Genomic DNA, 21,669 nt, shown 5'->3' with positions numbered 1-21,669 from the left:
CTGCAGTTGAAGATACGGCGTTTGTGCAGTTGCAACTACACGGATTGAATAAGTGGTATGTGCGTCACGTGTTGTGGACGTGTCCATCAACGACGCCCATTAGGCAACGGATAATCATGAAGGTGGGCCTGCGGTGGAATCGCGATAGGGATTATGAGAGATGGACAATGGACAATCGCTATACTGCCAACCTTCTCGAATACATAATCACAACTGGACTTCACACCTTCTTTTAACTTTCATCCCATTCCCCCTTTCTCAACTTATGCCTTGTCGCAAACTCTTCGAAAAAAACCTACCTGAGTTACAACAGGACTAGATCATTATTCTTATGTTCCATAAATATTGCGGATTATGGAATATGGAGCCGGCGAACATGGTACGGCAGTATGATTCAGCAGCAACCGTACTTAAACTCCATTGTCGAGCCTTGGGCAGTAGAAGGGAAAAAAAGTTTTGAGCTATTTTGAATTTTTTCACCTGTATTGCGCTTGACATTTTATTTTTCATACTCTGTCGTGAATGAAGTAATCCCCAAAAACTACTAAGCCCATATAAATGACAGACACCAAACTCAGACCTTCAGTCCAGATATGTCAGTAAGGTGTAAAGGTAATTATGCTTTCAACAGTACCAATAGTATTGATTTTCTTGTTTAATTATTTACATATGAAGCGAAAAATTATCTGACTTAGGGCTGAGATGCCCCATTGGCATCTTCTCTGATATGAAATGTGAATCAAAATGTGTGCACTTTTTCCGTACTGAGTATACCACTGATTCATCACAGATGTGGGAATATGAAATTCATGCAGGTTTCAAAATGAAGAGTGCATGCATAATTCCAAGCAAAATAAGCCTTTGCTTCTTAAACTATCATTCAGTTGTGGTGTTTTTGTTTAAATTTATGCATCTTTTGTAGAAGCAACTGTAGATGTTGACATGGATTTAGTGTTGTGTCTGGATCTAGATTATGAATGGCTACCACATTAATGAATTGCTTGGTTACCACATGCACTTCCAGACATTGAACAGTCACATCACATCCTGCATTTGACTTCTTTTTACGTTTTAGCATGGAAGTGTTTCCAATTTAGAGTGCGTAGCTTTTCACAATTCATAATTGATCGGGTGAGCATGTTTTGGCATGATAAAAGGTTTGGAAGTTCGAGAGCACTGGCCCTTCATGATGCACAAGGAGCAGACTGCTTACTGCACTGGTACCACTATCTTTCTAGATTCCTAGATATAACTCATATTTCTATACAGCATATATATTTTCAGAAATACATATTTCTGGTCTGACTCTGCACATTCTTCAGTTGACATAATGGGAGCTAGGAACGAACTTTCGCCTTTCTTGGTGCACTGCTCCTATTTCGTTTAAAGAGCCGCCACACGTTGTGTAACCCGAGTTGGGGTGCAAACACTGCATGTTCTTAAGGTGGTGAGGGAGCAAACTTGGTGGCACCGTGAAGGCCATGAACAATATGCTGATGGTAGGCTGCCTTTAGACTGACTAGCTTGCATTTCTCGGTGCGTTTTTTATGTGCGAGGGTTCCATAATTTGCCACATATATTGCTTTGATTTGATTTTGAGGTAACTGGCATGATTAAAAAGTCAATGTGATGATCGAAGTCTTCAGAACATTCAGAACATGCTGTGATTGTACTCCTGGCTTGAGTTGCAGACAATTTTTGCTGGTTATACCTTTGAGAGGAAATCTAGTAGATGAAGCTACGGGCAGAGTGCTTGCTTGGTATTCCAACCTAACCACCGAAACGTCATTGTTTTCTGGAAACAGATTGTTCAAGCTTCCAGCCTTCCGCTTGTTTACTCGTACATTGCAGTGAAGCGCATTTACGCCTTGGCACAAGGCAGGCTCAGGGGCTCGTTCATCGCCACTGTACTAGGTTAGACCTCCAGTTGACTCGAACTGTCTTTTGCCATTGCCGTGAAATAGTGTTTAAAAGAAGGTTCGATGACAGAAATAGTGTTTGCTCTCTTAGTAGGTAAGGAAGAGTTAGCATAACATTTCTTACGAGTTACATTACCTGGCATCTCTAGATGCGTGTTGTGCCTGCTATGGGCACTGAATTCTTGGTGTGATATCAGAGGTTGCTGCGGAATCGCAGACTTTTATAATGCTCCTTAAATTATGAGCAGATCGAGGTGATAGATGACAAGACTTTACTAATGGTCGATTCCAATCACAGGGTTTGGTGACTTACAGAAAATTGTTTTCTGCTCTTTTTGGAGTAACTGTATTCCAAATGGAGATCCGGAACACAGGTCCCATCTTCCCAATGCAGATGGGGAGCGATTGCTGAGCCAAGATCGGTCCCTGGAGCAGTGGATTGCTCTGCCGAAATTAACAGAACCGGCTAGAATTTTGCTTGAGTATTTGTTCAGCTGCACCTTCTATTTCCAGTAGCATGCTCTGCTGTGCTGACTGTGCCCTCTGTGCTCCATAACAGATGATTATTACTTGCCACTGCTATGAATGCAAATTGCTGTCATTAACTAGTGCTTACTCTTGAGGACAGCAAGCCTAAGAGTAGCAGTATTATGCAATAATCTTTTTTAAAGACCTCAGCTCGGAGTGTGACTAGAAGATTTTGTGCGGAAATCATCTTTATGTGGTATTCATGATCTTAAAGCCATTCCTGAACTCTGAAACAGTGAAAATTGTGAGCTGCGACTTCCTTTTATTTGAGAATAGTGCCAAAGAAATTTTACCCTGCTTGCCCGCTCTCGGCTATACGAAATAATTGCATAAACTGTTGATGTCAATGCCATCCCAAGAAGCAGCGGGAGAAATGCAGACCTATTACAGGTTTAAAAACAGCTGGCAGGTGTAGACGAAGCATGGGCTAGCACACAGAATAACAGGCAATTCTTCTGTCAGACCACCTACTTAGGCTGACATGAGTTCCAGACGCAGAGTCGGGACACAATCCGTACTGGATGGAGGTGCTCTTTTGCGGAGCAGGCAGACCACTTCACTTCTGGGATTGAAATTCAGTGTATGTGCAGAGGAAAAGCAGGTGAACGTGTCTCTGCTGGCATATGTCGCATTGGCTGCTGTCATTCCTTTTACTTTCAATATGTGCTAGTGACAGGAATGCTCATAGCACAAGTAGGAGTGAAGACACTGATCTGCGCCATTATTGAAATGCCGAGATGTTAGCATGGGCAAACATCTCTGCATCACCGCGAAGGTTGCTAAGGCTCAGTTTCATGTACGAGCAAGCTAGTATAATGCGGGCATATGCAGACAGCTCTTTAGCTATGGGCCTACAGCAACTGCTGCCTTACCTTTAATGAGAACTCTTGACTAAAAAGGCAACATTTTACAAAGAGCAAAGTAAATATTAAGAATGACTTTTTTTCATTTAATAAAGCTGGTGGTCACAGTGAAGAACTCATGCCACGACTGTTAATATGCCTCTACTGCCCCATTTGTAAAGCAAGCATATTGAAATTCTCGAATGAGCATGGTTACAGTCGTGAGCAGCTCTGTTAGATGTGTGTCCATAAGGGTGGCACATTGTTTCATTGTTCAAAAGAATTCTAAACAATAGGTGGTTTGGAGCTTAAAGGAGAAAGAACAGAGAAGCTGGCTGTAGATGCAGAAATACTGCAAATGGTGAGTGGTGGACAGGTGTCTAGCTGTCGTGATCTGCACCTAGACTTTGCAAGGAGCCTCGTGCTACTCATTAGCCGCAGCTTGGCTTGTGCAAAAAATGCTTGCAAATGTAACCCTCTTCAAGGCTGCCTACACCCTAATGTTGTGGCTTCAGTGTTTAGGGCATTCGACTAGTGAGCTGGGTGACGCGGGCTCGGTCCCAGCCGGGGTGGTTACATTTCGGTGGTAGCAAAACGCCAAGTCCCCATGTGCTCTATAGTGTCAGAGCACATTAAAGAAGTGCAGATAGTCGACATTATCCAGTGCTACCTACTATTGCTGACCCTCATTGTCTAATTTTCTTAGGCATGTTGAACCGTATCATCAAATCAAGGCTGCCTACTGTTAGCGTTAGCAGATGACCTTTGTAATGCCACAAAGTCTGCCCCTCACCATTCTTCGAAATTTCGTTGTTTGCAACTCAACTCAGGTTACTTACAGTTTGATGACCCTTTTTTCTGAAACACTAGCAGTTGACGAACTCGCCCTCATGCAGCGAACTCTGAGAATAGTGCTGATTTGGTCATAAACGTTTTTTTCATGAGAATTTGGTCAGTCATATGACCATTGAAAAGTCATCTGCTGAAATGCTCATGTGACAAGCTAGGTAGCTTTATAGATGGCTTGGATATGATATAAGAAGTGCTATGATGGTGAACTATGCTTAGTGTCTGCAATACCTTCATGATGAATGTGGTGAATGCAGATTAGACATTTTGCTGCACTTTTATTTCACTGGTAGGTGCCTGGTGAGTTGTCAGTGCAAGCTATTGATAGTTTCACTTTCTTCATGCAGTTTACATAGCTGTGGAATCCTCACAAAATCAAAAGTATTATATTTATGGTTCACTAACTACTCTTTTTTTGTATAAAATAAGTAATTACGCCGTCAGCAACCCTGGAGTGCAGCGTGCTATTTACCTGGACGCCATAGATATTTTAATCATGTCGTACCCCTTTGTTACTTTCAGTTTTCAATTCTACAAGTATTGATCACGGTAGCACATCGCTATACTCGGGGATAGCTGTGGCTATGCAGCTGAAGTTAGGCAAGAAGGATGAGGCAACATACCTCTTTCGCCTTGCCTTGTAGAGTGGGCTACTTCAGTTCCAACTTCTTCCCTTCACTCCTAGCCCAAATAGTGAGCAAACCACTCTTCATGGCAAGGGGACAGAAACTTTTCTCCTTTCCTTTCGTACCTAGACTCGGCTGCATAGCCCCAAAACATTGTCCCCATGTACAGCAAGATTCACTGCCACATTTCTTCTCAGTGTCAGAGCACCCTCTGCTTGCTCTGTACCTACCTTGCAGCAGCCCAGTGTTTTGTTTACCACAAAAAATCATGTCTGTGCAAGCTGTGTTGGCATGGAGAGCTGCATTTCTGAGCCAACATTCATGCTTTATGATGAGGCTCTCATTGATTGGCTTTAAGTTTTATGAAACGCAGTCATATGTGTTGATTAGTGTCACATGAAGTAAAATTTCACTGACTAAAATACAATCATAAGGATGGCAATTTGGGCGAGTTGGTAAGGTGTCATCTTGAAAGCAGCAGCACGAAAAAACAAGGACGCGAAAAGAAGCAAGAAGATGCTAACTCGCCACTAAAATTTATTGATGCAAATAAGAAATATATAATGCCAAGCAACACCGCAAACCGCTCAATCACCAATAAGCAGACAGCAAAACATGAATAACTAAAAGTTCCGAACGGTTCCATTTGAGTAGATATAGGTAGAGGTCAACTTGGCTGTGCATTGCAAAGAATGCACTGGTTGCTTTCAGTATTTTTCTGCTGCGCACATTCTGGCTGTCATCCATTGAAAATCATCTGGGAAATCATTGAAGCTAGACACATTTTACAACTAGGTAATGAATGTGTTAGTGAGCCATCCATCATGTTACCATGCAGTGAGTTGGGTTATCTATAGATAGGGAACTCTTCTTAAATTTTAGTGATGTCTTTCTTTTTGCTTATCAGTGATTGAGTGGTTTGCTTTGTTGCTCGACTTCTTTATATATTTCATGCGTGCTTCAATAAACATTAGTTGTAAGTTAGTGCCCGTATTGTCTCTTTTAATACCCTTGTTTTTTCTTCAATAACACGGAAAGTTGAGCTAGTTGGTACATATTTTTAAGGAATAACAGCGCGGAGACGAAGGACAAGGAAGAAGACACCTGCGCTGACTATCAACTGCAGTTTATTAGAAAGAAACACGGAAAATATACTCCTTTTACAACCAGTAACGCATGGGCAACACCGATCGCCAAACAGATACCTACGTCTTTTGAATCAGGATAGATTAGTTCACAGTCATGAACAGATACAGAAGGGGTGCTTACACAGGAGTCACGACTTTTATGAATATGAAAGGCTTCACTGATTTCCCTTGTTAGTTTATCTTTGTGTTTGTAAAGAATTTTTGTTTCATTAAAAAGGGGAACACATGAATTTTTAGAACAATTCAGTTGGTTGTTAAGCGGACAGTTCCTGTAATGCAGAGCAAGATTTGAGGATGGGGCGCCCTTCAATGAAGTGTTGTGGTCACGTAAGCGGGTATTTAAGCACCTTCCCGTTTGACCTATGTAGGTCTTCCCGCATGTAAAAGGCACTTCATACACAACTCCTTCTGCGCAACCGACAAACCTCAAGCCATGCTTAATCTGGCACCACCCTCTTTTCATTTTTCTTTGTTTCTTTTCATCTTCCCTACATTTTGCTTCAACCATGGCGCATATTTTTCCCAGCTTTTTGGGGGCAGAAAAAAGGACATCTATTCCATATCTGCTACCTACTTGCTTCAAACGGTGGGACATTTGGTGAATATACGGCAGGACTGCAATTTTATTTTTCTGTTTTTGGGAATGCTGAGGTGATTCTTGTCTACCGCACGATTTCATCCTTTTTATTATCTTGCTGCATGCAAGAACTATGGTATCATCCGGAAACCCCACTGTTCTTAGTCTTTGAACCTGTCGATTAAAACTGTCACTGATAGCATGTACGCATGACTTATAAATGGCGGCACCTAAACAAGAAACAGCTATACCCCATTTTACAATCTTGGAATGCGCGGAATAATAACTAAGTAAAGGCTTTTCAGATCTCTGCAGAAAAGACCAGCACACATGATCCGGCTTCATTTCCAGTCTAATATATAAAACTTGCAGCTCATTCCCGTTAGGCTTTTCAAAGGTGAATGTAAGGCCGTGTCCACTGTACTCAAAAACCTTTAACACGTCACTGAGCTGCCTATTGAAGTCACCGGGATCCACAAAAACAAGGTAATCATCGACGTACCTGAAGATGCGTTTTGTTTTGACCGACAGGTTACTTACAATGGCTTTATCTACATAGCTAAGAAAGATGTTGCTTAGTGCCGGAGCCACCTTTGAGCCAATGCATACCCCCTTTTTCTGAGTGTACAGTCTTCCTTCCCATTAAACAAAGGTGGAACCAAGATAAAGCGACAAAAGTTCCAAAACAGCCCCGACAGAAATTCCGTATTTTGAAATGAATTCTTCTTCATCGTTATCATCGTGTATACATATGCTAACAAACTGAAGTAGGCTATTGTGCGTGAGGGAATAAAACAAGTCCTGAACGTCTATACTGAACACACTGCACAAACCGGGATTATGAGACTTCAAATAATCAACGACACCCAGAGAGTTAGACACTAGGAACGGATCGTCAATGGTGAGACAAGCAAGATTTTTCTGTAAAAATCTCGAAACTTCGCACTGCCACGTAGCGCGTTCAGTAACAATGCAGCGAAAAGGAAAATCAGGCTTGTGTGTTTTCACCGAAAAAAATACATCCAAACAGACCTCTTTTGCATTCTTAACTAAAGACTGAAGTGCAGCTAATTCATTTCCCCCAGCAACCGCAACGCTTTACGCTTTTTCTGCTTTACATTGACAGGCAATTGTTTAAAGTTCTTTGCAATAGCTTCACTAGCTTTTTCCTTGAACAAAATTTCGGGGCAAATAACAAAATACCCCTCTTTGTCAGAAACAGCCCCCTTAACTTTTCGGAATGCAGAAAATTAACCAATGATGCAAAGCTACCATTTTTCATAGTTACGCCCCGAGTCTTTTTAAGAGCTTCAACACATTCTGCCACGCACCTAGGCCGCTCCTCTTGCCGGGCATGACGCGAGATGGACCTGCCAAGTGCCAGCTTTTCCTCTTTGTTGAGCGTAGGCTGGAAACAAAACTTCGGTCCGAGCTTCAGCACCTATTGGCACTTCTCTGGCACCCGCTGCTCATCCAACACCAATAGCTTCCCTTCGGGATTTGGAGGCTTCTTCTTCGTAGGCAGCCAAGGTCGGAATGAGTACCAAAGGAAATCCGTGTGCCCATTCGCCACTTCGCACCACTCACGGAAACGTTGCACGGGATGCTCATTCTGGCCGCAAGCTACCCAGAGGCAGTCCTTGTAGAAGCGATGTTGTCGCCACCACTCAGATGACATTATCCGGCACATCCTGCGGGTGTGGCCCTTTGATGGAAGCAGCCCGCCGCACAACATGTGAACCTCAACTGGGCACAGCGCTCGTCTGGCATGCCAAGAAACTAGCCTTGCCTTGAAAGCACACAGAGCGATTAATGAACTAATGAATTTTCTTGCTGCTTCTTTCAAGATAAAATACAATCTTTGCTACTTCGGTCATAAAATGAATTTTAATGAAGTTCTACATCTCTTACACAAGTAGTATTGTAGTTGCAGGCATGTATTAGGCCCTGCAGTACCAATTAAGGTGCTCGCTCGATGTAAAGCATAAAGAAAGGGAGGGCTTGTCTGATCTCGAACCTAGTGGGAATTGGTGGAATATGGATAGGCTGTTAAAATGCACTTGCAGTTAAAGTCAAGTAAATGCTTTTTTATTTGTAACTGGGGGCACTGTGATGCCTGACTTGCTCTTTTGCCAGGCTGGCAACGAGATGGAGTGAAATGAGTTATTTTATTTCACTCTTGGTATGTCTCGGGTGATGTCAACATTGTTTCTTCTCTGGCATTGTAGGTAATCGCCCTTCAACTATTTGACTCCCAAAGCGAAATTTTGATTTAAAAAATAATAATATAAGATTATTTAGCAGGCAGAGACATATTTCATGCAGTGACCTGCACCAGCATGTCGTGCATAATTTCCAGAAAAAAAAACAGTATTTTGGTGTTCCTACTCTGTGCCTTTATTTCTTGCTCACAAAGCCCCTGCATGTAGGTGTTGCACTATATTACGCTTTCACTAATTTGGTGGGTCATGGTACTTCACCTTACAGCAAGTTTCATGTGGCTTCGTAAGCAATGGCTTCTTCAAGCTCTGTACCTTTTGCCGGAATTGTACTGTGCTTTGGTGGGCAAGAAGCAGGACATTGATGTAAGCACTGAAGACATCTTTCAGCATGTGTAGTTTTTTATTTGCCTAACCCACTACTGCATTTGTGACCCCTCATGTTAATTTTGGCATTTAGGTTTCTTCAGTGTTTTCTTTGCTTGGTGCCGTTGCTTTTTGGCTATGACATTTGAGTGTTGAGTTTGAGAATGCGGAGTGGAATGGTGTCTGTGGCCTGTTGATAGAGGCAAAATGCAAATTTGCCCACATTTGGTGCCACTGCATAGCTTGAAGCACTTTTGTGGAAGAGGGCTCTGGGGCTCCTTCATGATGTCTCTCATAGCTCATGTTCAGCTTTAGGGTAATAAAAAGACATTGAGGACAAGCTGAAGCTGGCTTTTATTATAAATTACTGCATTCAATCCACTTAAAGTGCTACTTACTAAAAATGCGAGCTTACTTGAAGATAGGAAAAGCCAGAAGTTTTGAAACAGATGGTATTACCAGCTGATTTCATAAGTTCTACATGATGCATCCATACTTTATTGGGCACAGGACTTAGAAACTGGGCTGGTAAGCTGTTCCCTTCAATATAATGATCATGGAGTGTGGTTTAGACAGGCATTTGAAATCATTGAGTACCCTTGGTTTTCAGCAACTATTTCAAGGAGCTTTGGAACTCCTGAAATTATTTGCTTCTTAAAATCCTCAAAAACATTGCATGGTTTTTCTCTAAAAGCGAGCCTACATGAAAACTAAAAGTGCACTTCAGAGGGAACAATCGAAGAGAGCATGAGCCTATATAATATAAACCCAAAATGACAGCCTTGCATGCGTCCAGACCAGGGTTACAGGTGGCCCTCTTTTTCGCTGTTTCCACCTCTCTTGTCCCTATTTATTTTTCTTTTTTTCCGCATGTCTGTCTTTTTGTCCTAAATTTTAAACAACATTTATGCAAAACTGCTGTGAATAAATATTTCTCAAATTGGAACTCTTTGAAGACCTTTCTAGAGGGTTATTTTTCTGGTCTTCCTGTCTTCAACTATACCTGTTGATGGCTGCTTTCTTGTAAATCAGCTCAGACAAATTTCCTCTCTAAAAGGCCCCCTTCACTTCTTTGGTAGCTAAACTGAGTGCGAATACATTTTGTATGTAAAGGGGAAAGGGAATAGAGGGGAAGGTTATTGATAATACTATGCCATATGTAATCATAGACCATGAATGAAGTATGGGGTTTTTCTGGCAGAATATTTCTGCAATGCTTCTCTGCTCAGCGCAAACCCCTTCACTGTGGCGGCCAAACCTGTTTTGGGGGCAGAAATAGGCGGCTGGTAGGAGACATTTCTTGTGACAATGACTACATCCATTACCTGCCCCACTCAGTAACAAAATCCTAACCCCCTCCCCCCACGTCTGTCCCTCCTGGTTTTCAATAGTGAAGGCATGCTCCTCGTCAGATTCGTGCATAACATGAGGTTTGATACAGAAATATTCAGCATTTCACCCAACTTCTGCCCCAAAGGGAATTGGGAGGATATTTTTGCATGTCTTCAGTGCACAACCACGTGATACATCAGTGATATAGCCTATATGTTACGCATACCTATCTTGTGGAGTTTGTATTCATTTTTTTCCTTGAGAGAGAAGCGCTACTCGGTCAAAAGGCATGATGCAGGGGAATGTAGAGTGAGCGCCGATTCTGTGCGGTTGCAATCTTTTGCTTAGCTCTCATTCTTTTTCTTCCAGTGGTTTAGCGGGTGTGCTGGTATTCGAACAATGCAAGGACACGAAATCAAGAGTCTGCTTCGTCACAGTGCGCTGCAGGGATTGTGCATCTGTTTTCCTCATTGTAACGAAAACATGCAAGGCTAGTGCATGAGTTACTTGCATACACGCACGCCACACATATGCTGTTTTGCAGTGGAAGAAAAGAAATAACTGTCAAGATTGAGAGCATCTTCTAAGGGCACATGAACGTTGATGTTTGAAATTAAGCTGTAAATTCACAAAAGATGTGGCTTAGCTTATGAACCAAGAATTTTCCGGCAATATCGTTTCACACAACGGGTTTAACTTAAGGTACAAAGGCGGCCAATCGAGCCCTGTGCTCTAACGCGCTGCGCACAGAAGCAATCAAATCTTGAGCGCTCCCTATACTGCTGCTCAGGCCAAAACAACCCAAACCTCGTTAAAACAAAAGTGACGTGACTATGTCACTTCTGCATGTCCTGCATGGGGTTTCTTTTTCATTCTACTGGGAGGGAGTAAAAAAGTGCTACCTGGTCAGCGCGGGAAGGACGCAAGGGTGCTGGGATGTTGGCCGTCCTTTAAAACGAGTGGCGGGTGGGAAGGGGGAGTGGAGGTAATGGGAGGGGAGTCTAGCTGTCCTGCCAGCTAAGCGCACAACAGCATGCATGCTTTCTTTTTTTTATTTAGCAGTGCGGAAAGGATGCAAGAATAGAAGGGGGGAGGGGCAGGCTGGCCAACGCATGCGGCATGGTTTCAAGTGAGTGATGGCTTGGAGCTGCCTCGGCAAAGCACAGAGCAGTATCCACGCTTGCTTTTTTTTTAACTTAGCAGTGCGAAAAAAAAAGAAAGAATCGGGGGGGTGGGGGCAGGCTGTCCAACGGGCACGGTTTCAAGTGAGTGATGGCTCGGAGCTGCCCTGGCAAAGCACAGAGCAGTATACAAGCTTGCTTTTTTTTGTAGCAGCGAAGGTTTGACTGCTTCTGTGTCCGCACATGGGCCAGTTTTGTACTTAGAGTTAAGTCCCTCATGTGATACAAGCCTGAGTCGCTTCGGGGCATTAAACCCCATAAAGCAAACCTGATGTAAAACATCTTGTATAATTTCATTGCTTAATCCAAACGTCAAAGTTTACGTGCCCTTTAGAAGATGCTCTGTCTTGACAGAATTACTTTTTTTTTGCGCCACTAAAAAACTGCATGTGTATGGGCGCGTATGGGCGTGCGTGTGCGCAAATAACTCGCACTCTGGTACTCAATATTGTCACGGTATTGGCGACTAGGGCTAGGTTATCAGAGCCGGTGTAGGTGCAGGACGCCCCAAATAATGGCGAGGCATTCCTTCTCAGCAGCTGAATAGTTCATCTCGGCGCGGGAAAAATTACGGCTGGCATAGGCGACGACTCGTTCCACACCCTCTTGACGTTGCACGAGGCCCGCCCCAAGGCCAATGTTACTGGCGTCAGTGTGGATTTCTGTCTCACGGTGCTCATCGAAATGGGCTAGAATAGGCGGCGATTGGAGACGGAGACGCAACTCGGTAAAAGCAGCTTCTTGCTCATGACTCCGAACAAAAGGGGTGTCTCCCCGGGGGAGCCGAGTCAGCGGTTCAGCAAGATCAGCGAAGTTATCGATAAAACGGCGGTAATAACTGCACAAGCCGAGAAATCTGCGAACAGCTTTCTTGTCACGTGGAATCGGAAATTCCGCAACAGCAGTAAGCTTGACAGGGTCGGGCTTCACGCCGGCAGCGCTTGCGACATGACCGAGTAATTTTAGCTCTTGGTAGCCAAAGTGACATTTCTGTGGCTTAAGTGTCAAGTTAGCGGATCGAAGGGCTTCGAATACTGACCGCAGGCGCTTAAGATGTTGTGCAAACGATTCTGCGAAGACCACCACGTCATCTAGGTAGACTAGGCAACACTGCCATTTAAGCCCGGCGAGGACAGTGTCCATCATCCGCTGAAATGTGGCCGGCGCGGAACAAAGTCCGAAAGGTAGAACTTTATATTTGTACAGTCCGTCGGGTGTGACAAAGCTGTTATTTCACGATCTCGCTCATCTACCTCAATTTGCCAGTAGCCACTTTTCAGATCAATTGACGAAAAGTACTTCGCACGCCGAAGGCGGTCGAGAGAGTCGTCAATCCGCGGCAAGGGGTTAACATCCTTCTTGGTTACGGCGTTCAGCTTGAGGTAATCGACGACAAAACGTAACGTGCCGTCTTTCTTTTTAACTAGAACGACTCTAACAGTTCCCTATCTAGATAACCCAACTCACTGCATGGTAACATGATGGATGGCTCACTAACACATTCATTACCTAGTTGTAAAATATGTCTAGCTTCAATGATTTCTCAGCTGATTTGCAATGGATGACAGCCAGAATGTGCACAGCAGAAAGAAACTGAAAGCAACCAGTGCATTCTTACAATGCACAGCCAAGTTGACCTCTACCTATATCTACTCAAATGGAACCGTTCGGAAGTTTTAGTGATTCATGTTTTGCTGTCTGCTTATTGGTGACTGAGCGGTTTGCAGTGTTACTTGGCATTATATATTTCTTATTTGCATCAATAAACATTAGTTGCGAGTTAGCATCTGCTTGCTTCTTTTCACGTCCTTGTTTTTTCGTGCTGCTACTTTCAAGATGACACCTTACCAACTCACCCAAATTACATCCTTATGATTGTATTTTAGTCAGTGAAATTTTACTTCATGTGACACTAATCAACACACATGACCACGTTTCATGGAACTTAAAGCCAATCAATGAGAGCCTCATCATAAAGCATGAAAGTTGGCTCAGATATGCAGCTCTCCATGCCAACACAGCTTGCACAGACATGATTTTCTGTGGTAAACAAAACACTGGGCTGCTGCAAGGGCGGTACAGAGCAAGCAGAGGGTGCTCTGACACTGAGAAGAAATGTGGCATTGAATCTTGCTGTACATGGAAGCAATGTTTTGGGGCTATGCAGCCGAGTCTAGGTACGAAAGAAAAGGAGAAAAGTTTCTGTCCCCTTGCCGTGAAGAGTGGTTTGCTCACTATTTGGGCTAGGAGTGTACTGGGCTCAAGTGAAGGGAGGAAGTTGGAGAGTTAATGCAAGGTCACTAGGGCTGAAGTAACCCACTCTACATGGCAAGGGGAAAGAGGTATGTTGCCTCTTCCTTTCTGCCTAACTTCAGCTGCATAGCCATAGTTATCCCCGAGTATAGTGATGTGCTACCGTGATCAAGACTTGTAGAACTGAAAACTGAAAGTAACAAAGGGGTATGGCGTGATTAAAATATCTATGGTGTCCAGGTGAATAACACGCTGCACTCCAGGGTTGCTGACTGCGCATTTACTTATTTTATATTAAAAAAAACAGTAGTTAGTGAGCCATAAATATAATGCTTCTGCTAGTATCAGGATTCCACAGCTCTGTAAACTGCATGAAGAAAGTGAAACTCAATAGCTTGCACTGACAACTCACCAGGCACCCACTGGTGAAATAAAAGTGGAGCAAAATGTCATCTGCATTCAACAAATTCATCACGAAGGCATTGCAGACACTAAGCATAGCTCACCATCATAGCACTTCTGATATCATATCCAAGCCATCTATAAAGCTACCTAGCTTGTTACATGAACATATCAACAGATGACTTTTCAATGGTCATATGACTGACCTAATTCTCATGAAAAAAAAAATGTTTATGACTAAATCAGCACTTTTCTCAGAGTTCACTGCATGGGAGTGAGTTCGTCAACTGCTAGTGTTTCAGAAAAAAAGGGTCATCAAACTGTAAGTAACCTGAGTTGAGTTGCAAACAACAAAATTTCGGAGAGTGGTGAGGGGCAGACTTTGTGGCATTACGAAGGTCATCTACTAACGCTAACAGTAGGCAACCTTGATTTGATGACAGGGTTCAACATGCCAAAGAAACTTAGACAATGAGGGTCAGCAATAGTAAGCAGCTCTGGATAATTTTGACTATCTGCACTTCTTCAATGTGCACTGACACTGTACAGCACATGGGGACTTAGCGTTTTGCTGCCACCGAAATGTAACCACCCCGGCTCAGACCGAGCCCGCGTCACCCAGCTCACTAGTCAAATGCCCTAAACACTGAAACCACCACAGTAGGGTGCAGGCAGCCTTGAAGAGGGTTACATTTGCAGGCATGTTTTGTACAAGCCAAGCTTATATAAGCTGGGTATGGCCAAGCTGCGGCTAATGAGTAGCATGAGGCTCCTTGCAAAGTGCAGATCCCGACAGCTTGGCACCTGTCCACCACCCACCGTTTGCAGTATTTCTACCTCTACAGCCAGCTTCTCTGTTCTTTCTCCTTTAAGTTCCAAACCACCTCTTGTTTAGAATTCTTTTGAACAATGAAACAATATGCCACCCTTATGGACATACAAGTAACAGAACTGCTCACGACTGTAACCATGCTCATTCGAGAATTTCAATATGCTTGCTTTACAAATGGGGCAGTAGAGGCATATTAACAATCGTGGCATGAGTTCTTCACTGTGACCACCAGCTTTGTTAAATGAAAAAAAAAAGTCATTATCATTTACTTTGCTCTTTGTAAAATGTTGCCTTTTTAGTCAAGAGTTCTCATTAAAGGTATGGCAGCAGTTGCGTAGGCCCATAGCTAAAGAGCTCTCTGACATATGCCCGCATTGTATTAGCTAGCTCGTACATTGAACTGAGCCTTAGCAAGCTTCGCGGTGATGCAAAGAGATGTTTGCCCATGCTAACATCTCGGCATTTCCATAATGGCGCAGATCAGTGTCTTCACTCTACTTGTGCTATGAGCATTCCTGTCATTAGCACATATTGAAAGTAAAAAGGATGACAGCAGGCAATGCGACATATGCCAGCAGAGACACGTTCACCTGCTTTTCCTCTGCACATACAGTGAATTACAATCCCAGAAGTGAAGTGGTCTGCCTGCTCCGCAAAAGAGCACCTGCATCCAGTACAGATTGTGTCCCCATTGCGTTTGGAACTCATGCCAGCGCAAGTAGGTGGTACCCATGAACTGACAGAAGAATTGCCTGTTATTCTGTGTGCTAGCCCGTGCTTCGTCTACACCTGCCAGTTGTTTTTAAACCTGTAATAGGTCTGCATTTCTCCCGCTGCTTCTTGGGATGGCATTGACATCAACAGTTTATGCAATTATTTCGTATAGCCGAGAGCGGGCAAGCAGGGTAAAATTTCTTTGGCACTATTCTCAAATAAAAGGAAGTCGCAGTTCACAATTTTCACTGTTTCAGAGTTCAGGAATGGCTTTAAGATCATGAATACCACATAAAGATGATTTCCGCACAAAATCTTCTAGTCACACTCCGAGCTGAGGTCTTTAAAAAAGATTATTGCATAATACTGCTACTCTTAGACTTGCTGTCCTCAAGAGTAAGCACTAGTTCATGACAGCAATTTGCATTCATAGCAGTGGCAAGTAATAATCATCTGTTATGGAGCACAGAGGGCACAGTCAGCACAGCAGAGCATGCTACTGGAAATAGAAGGTGCAGCTGAACAAATACTCAAGCAAACTTCTAGCCGGTTCTGTTGATTTCGGAAGAGCAATCCACTGCTACAGGGACCGATCTTGGCTCAGCAATCGCTCCCCATCTGCATTGGGAAGATGGGACCTGTGTTCCGGATCTGCATTTGGAATACAGTTACTCCAAAAAGAGCAGAAAATAATGTTCTGTAAGTCACTAAACCCTGTGATTGGAATTGACCATTAGTAAAGTCTTGTCATCTATCACCTCGATCTGCTCATAATTTAAGTAGCATTATAAAAGTCTGCGATTCTGCAGGAACCTCTGATCTCACACCAAGAATTCAGTGCCCATAGCAGGCACAACGCGCATCTATAGATGCCAGGTAATGTAACTCGAAAGAAATGTTATGCTAACTCTTCGTTACCTACTAAGAGAGCAAACAGTATTTCTGTCATCCAACCTTCTTTTAAACGCTATTTAGTGGCAATGGCAAAAGGCATTTCGAGTCAACTGGAGGTCTAACCTAGTACAGTGGCGATGAACGAGCCCTTGAGCCTGCCATGTGCCAAGGCGTAAATGCACTTCACTGCAATGTACGAGTAAACAAGTGGAAGGCTGGAAGCTTGAACAATCTGTTTCCAGTAAACAGTGACGTTTGGGTGGTTAGGTTGGAATACCAAGCAAGCACTCTGCCCATAGCTTTATCTACTAGATTTCCTCTCAAAGGTATAACCAGCAAACAATGTCTGCAACTTAAGCCAGGAGTACAATCCCAGCATGTTCTGAATGTTCTGAAGACTTCGATCATCACCTTTACTTTTTAATCATGCCAGTCACCTCAACATCAAATCAAAGCAATATATGTGGCAGCTTATGGAACCCTCGCACATACAAAACACACCGAGAAATGCAAGCCAGTCAGTCTAAAGGCAGCCTATCATCAGCATATTGTTCATGGCCTTCACAGGGCCACCAAGTTTGCTCCCTGACCACCCTATGAACATGCAGTGTTTGCACCCCAAATCGGGTTACAGAAAATGTGGCGGCTCTTTAAATGAAATAGGAGCAGTGTACCAAGAAAGGCAAAAGTTCGTCCATAGCGCCCATTATGTCAACTGAAGAATGTGCAGAGTCAGACAAGAAATATGGATTTCTGAAAACATGTATTCTGTATAGAAATATGAGTGATATCTAGGAATCTAGGAAGATAGTGGTACCAGTGCAGTAAGCAGTCTGCCCCTTGTGCATCATAAAGGGCCAATGCTCTCAAACTTCCAAACCTTTTATCATGCCAAAACATGCTCACCCGATCAATTATGAATTGTGAAAGGCTACACTCTCTAAAGTGGAAACAGTTCCATGCAAAAAAGTAAAAAGAAGCCAAATGCAGAATGTGATGTGACTGTTCGAACAATGTCTGGAAGTGCATGTGGCAACCAAGCAATTCATAAATGTGGTAGCCATTCATAATCTAGATCCAGACACAACACTAATTCCATATCAACATCTACCGTTGCTTCTACAAAACATGCATAAATTTAAACAAAAACACCACAACTGAATGATACTTTAAGAAAAAGCTTGCTTTGCTTGGAATTCTGCATGCACTCTTCACTTTGAAACTTGCATGAATTTCATATTCTCACATTTGTGATGAATCAGTGGTATACTGAGTACGGAAAAACTGCACATTTTGATTCACATTTCATATTAGAGAAGATGAAAATGGGGCATCTCAGCACTAAGGTTTTTTTTCGCTTCATTTGTAAATAATTAAACAAGAAAATCAATACTATTGGTACTGTTGAATGCATAATTACCTTTACACCTTACTGACATTTCTGGACTGAAGGTCTGAGTTTGGTGTCCGTCATTTATATGCGCTTAGTAGTTTTTGGGGATTACTTCAGTCACGACCAAAGTATGAAAAAGAAAATATCAAGCCCAATACAGGCGAAAAAATTCAAAATAGCTCAAAACTTTTTTTTCCCCCTTCTGCTACCCAAGGCTCGACAATGGAGTTTAAGTACGGTTGCTGCTGAATCATACTGCCGTCGCATGTTCGCCGGCTCCATATCTCGTTATCCGCAATATTTATGGAACATAAGAATAATGATCTAGCCCTGTTGTAACGCAGGTAGGTTTTACCACTTATTCAATCCGTGTAGTTGCAACTGCACAAGCGCCGGATCTTCAACTGCAGCGCAACATAAGGCCCGGGTCGAGGCACTTGGAACTGGCCCATTCTAAATTCTTGGCGAAGGCTGAATTGCAGTAGGTGCCAGCATCGTGCTACCCGCAATGGTCTTACGAGTGATGATTTGTACGGCATATTCTACTCTGAGCGTGCAGCCCCTGGCACTAACTGTCTCTTTTCCAAGGTACTGCAAACGCATTCACCCTTCCCTCGTCAAAAGCAAACTACCATATGTTATAATGACATGCGCGTCTTGATGTTTACGAACTAGCGCTGTGTTGGCATGCATCATCAGTTCTGCGCAAAGTTTTTAGGAGAATGTACAGGGAAGATGGAAATTAACTTACCTCCGAGATGTCAAATGTATGCCGAGTGGTGGCCGCCCTCCAATAGTCCCGTCGTCAGCGTAGTGTTTGTAGTGAGAGCGCACAAAGGAAACGCACTACCTGTCGGGCACGCGAGCACACTTTTTGCACAGGTATGCACACAACCTTACCACCCTTCTGCACATCGCACGAGCTATTTTGTTGCGCTCTGTGCCTCGTATATCTCGAAATAAAGAGCCGGCAGCAGCAAGGCCCCCAACAACACACAAGAGGAAAAGGCGCGACGCCACCAACTCATAATGGCTACGGCTAGCACTTCGATCCGCTTCGGCTGCCTCGTCTGGTTTCGACTTGTTTCGGTTTCGGAAGTCGCTGACCTAACGACTTTGCTGCTCGCCGAACAGTGGCAAGCAGGATGTCGGGCGTCTACGCGCTAACGCTGCATGTTTGTCGTGTATACGCGCCTGTAGTTTGTACATTCAAAAATTAGCAGTGCTAGCGATAGACCACCGTGAGTTTCGCTTCTTTTCTCGCGATGCTGGACAAACTGCGTGCTTTGCTTGTCATGGACGTTAGGTTGACCGCGGTATGTGGTTCGGCGAATCGGAGCTTTGGCCCAAATTCATTGCCAAGTTCCTTGCGAAAACTCCTGTTCATAAACAGTTACAGTGGCAATTGTTTGTTTGTTAATATTGAAAGACTATACGGCGTTTTACAGATCAAGTGATTTGTTTGGAAACAGAAGATGCTGAATTAATTGTGCTCGCTCATAAAAAACAGTGGGCGAGCCCAATTCGGCTCGCTCGCTGTTCCTTTATGGGCGCCACATCTATCACTGTCAGCTCGAACTGGTCACCTGAGAGCGATAATTTCTTGTGTGATATGTGCCTCACTACTTCAGTGTTTAACTCTTAAATGGTGACGAAATTTTTGAATGCCTGTAGCTTATAGCAAAAGCAAGGACAGTGGGGTGAAAGCCTGAACTCTCAATCAGGAAAGATATGCGATATGCAAAAATAGCTTACCGGTCAAGCTTCAAGTGAAGGCAGTGTGGGGTGTTTGCACGCTCTTTACTTCAATTAAGAAACTGACCATACAAATATTTCAACTTATCTCTGTGGCCTACAGCATACAGTAAAGAAGCTAAAGCAATCAAGCTGCTCTTTCCATGCAGCATAATGATTATGCACTGCTGGTGGAAACTGCACAACATATATTCGTGGAGTTGCACGTGCAGCTTTCCTCAATGCCTCTCGCGTGACGCAGCCTACAGTTACACTGAAAAATATGCCAAATAAAATACATTTCCTTGCAATATGATGATTCAGCATATATGTGTATAGTGTGCATAGCTTCAAGATGCAACACATACTGTTGGTATCGCCTCTCATAAAGTACTAGGATTTGTGTATCTCTTCATTAGTCTAAGATCACCGATTCAATCCTTTCTTTTTTTTCTTTTTATTTGACATTGAGACGGACAACATTTGCAAGTGTCATTACGCAGCAGAAGGCTTCAATTTAGAGTAGTGCAGTTCAGCAAATTTTTGCTATAGTCTCAGGAAACTTAAAAATGGTGTATATATTTGTAGATGTGCAAGTCAAAACTCCAAAAGGCTGTAGGAGCTGTTTTGCTCAGCCTATCCTTGTGCTGAAAAAGAGAGTCAGGCTGGTTGGTTATAATGAGTCGATTGAGTGAACAGTGCTCTAAGATAGTAAGGGAGATAAAAAAGCAGAATTTTTGTCATCTTCTCTCCCATCCCATCTGTTAGTGCTGTTCAGTCGTTTGAGAATTGTCTTTCTGTGGTCTTTACAAGTGAATATGAGCTCGTGAAGTTTAGTACTGGAGTTGGATTTCACATTTCTACTATCACATTTACTTTTCCTTCTACAGATGAAACTACAAGCCAGTTCTTCATACAAACTTGTGGTGCCTAATGGTGGTAATAGTGTGCAGTTATAGTGAGTTGTCTCCATTCATATGCAAAACACAATGTAAGGGAGATTTTGATCACAAGTTTGACCGTCATCTGCTTGGCAGGCAACACATCATTGTTGTGCACACAGCCTTTGTCGTGCATCTATGGCTGCGTCCAACTTTCAGAAACGAATGGTTGAAAGAGAAGCAAATGATGCTATTAGATCTAGTTGAAGTATCTCGCTTTTGACATTGTTTTACAGTAAGCTTGATATGTCGAGTAGTTGTTGCTCAGCGTGCATGTTGTCATATAAAGATTTCTGCACAATGAATGGAAGCAAGCACTTTTCTACTAATGTTGAAAATGTGCTGCAAGCCAAGACCAAAATTGTGAAATATGAAAAAGTGTACCTGTCGCAAATAATCATGAAGTAATCATTATATGAAAGCTCTAACTTTGACCTCTTTCATATTGGAAGGACCTACACAGTCTCAACGACTAATTTTTTAGCATGTAAGCATGTACATGGCCACGTAGTTTGCATGCTCTCTTAGAGCATCTGTTCACGCACTGGCTCCATGTGCTTCTACAAGCTCGCACAAATACGTGACCAGCTCATTCTCATTCAATCTTGCACAGTGGCTGTGCGTGCTTCTGTGAGCTCGCTCATGGGCTTATTCAAACTCGCAAGAACTTGTACAATCTCATGCGTTCCTGCACAGTGGCTCTACGTGCTCTCATAAATCCACGTTTAATCTACCAAGAACTCACATATTCTTATACATTCTCATTCCCTCTCACACTTTCTTGTACAGCTCACATACAATTTTTTCAGTAGGGCACTCACAGTTTTCTTCTATTCTCCAGTAAACATGCGTCCAGGCGGTTAAATACGCAGGATAGCAAGTTATTTAGTCAGCTGGCGCTCATATTTAAGGAACAGAC

Source organism: Amblyomma maculatum, chromosome 4 (assembly GCF_055883805.1).
Source record: "Amblyomma maculatum isolate TAMU_Amacu chromosome 4, ASM5588380v1, whole genome shotgun sequence".
Lineage (NCBI taxonomy): Eukaryota > Metazoa > Arthropoda > Arachnida > Ixodida > Ixodidae > Amblyomma > Amblyomma maculatum.
Note: the sequence above shows the minus strand (reverse complement) of the source record.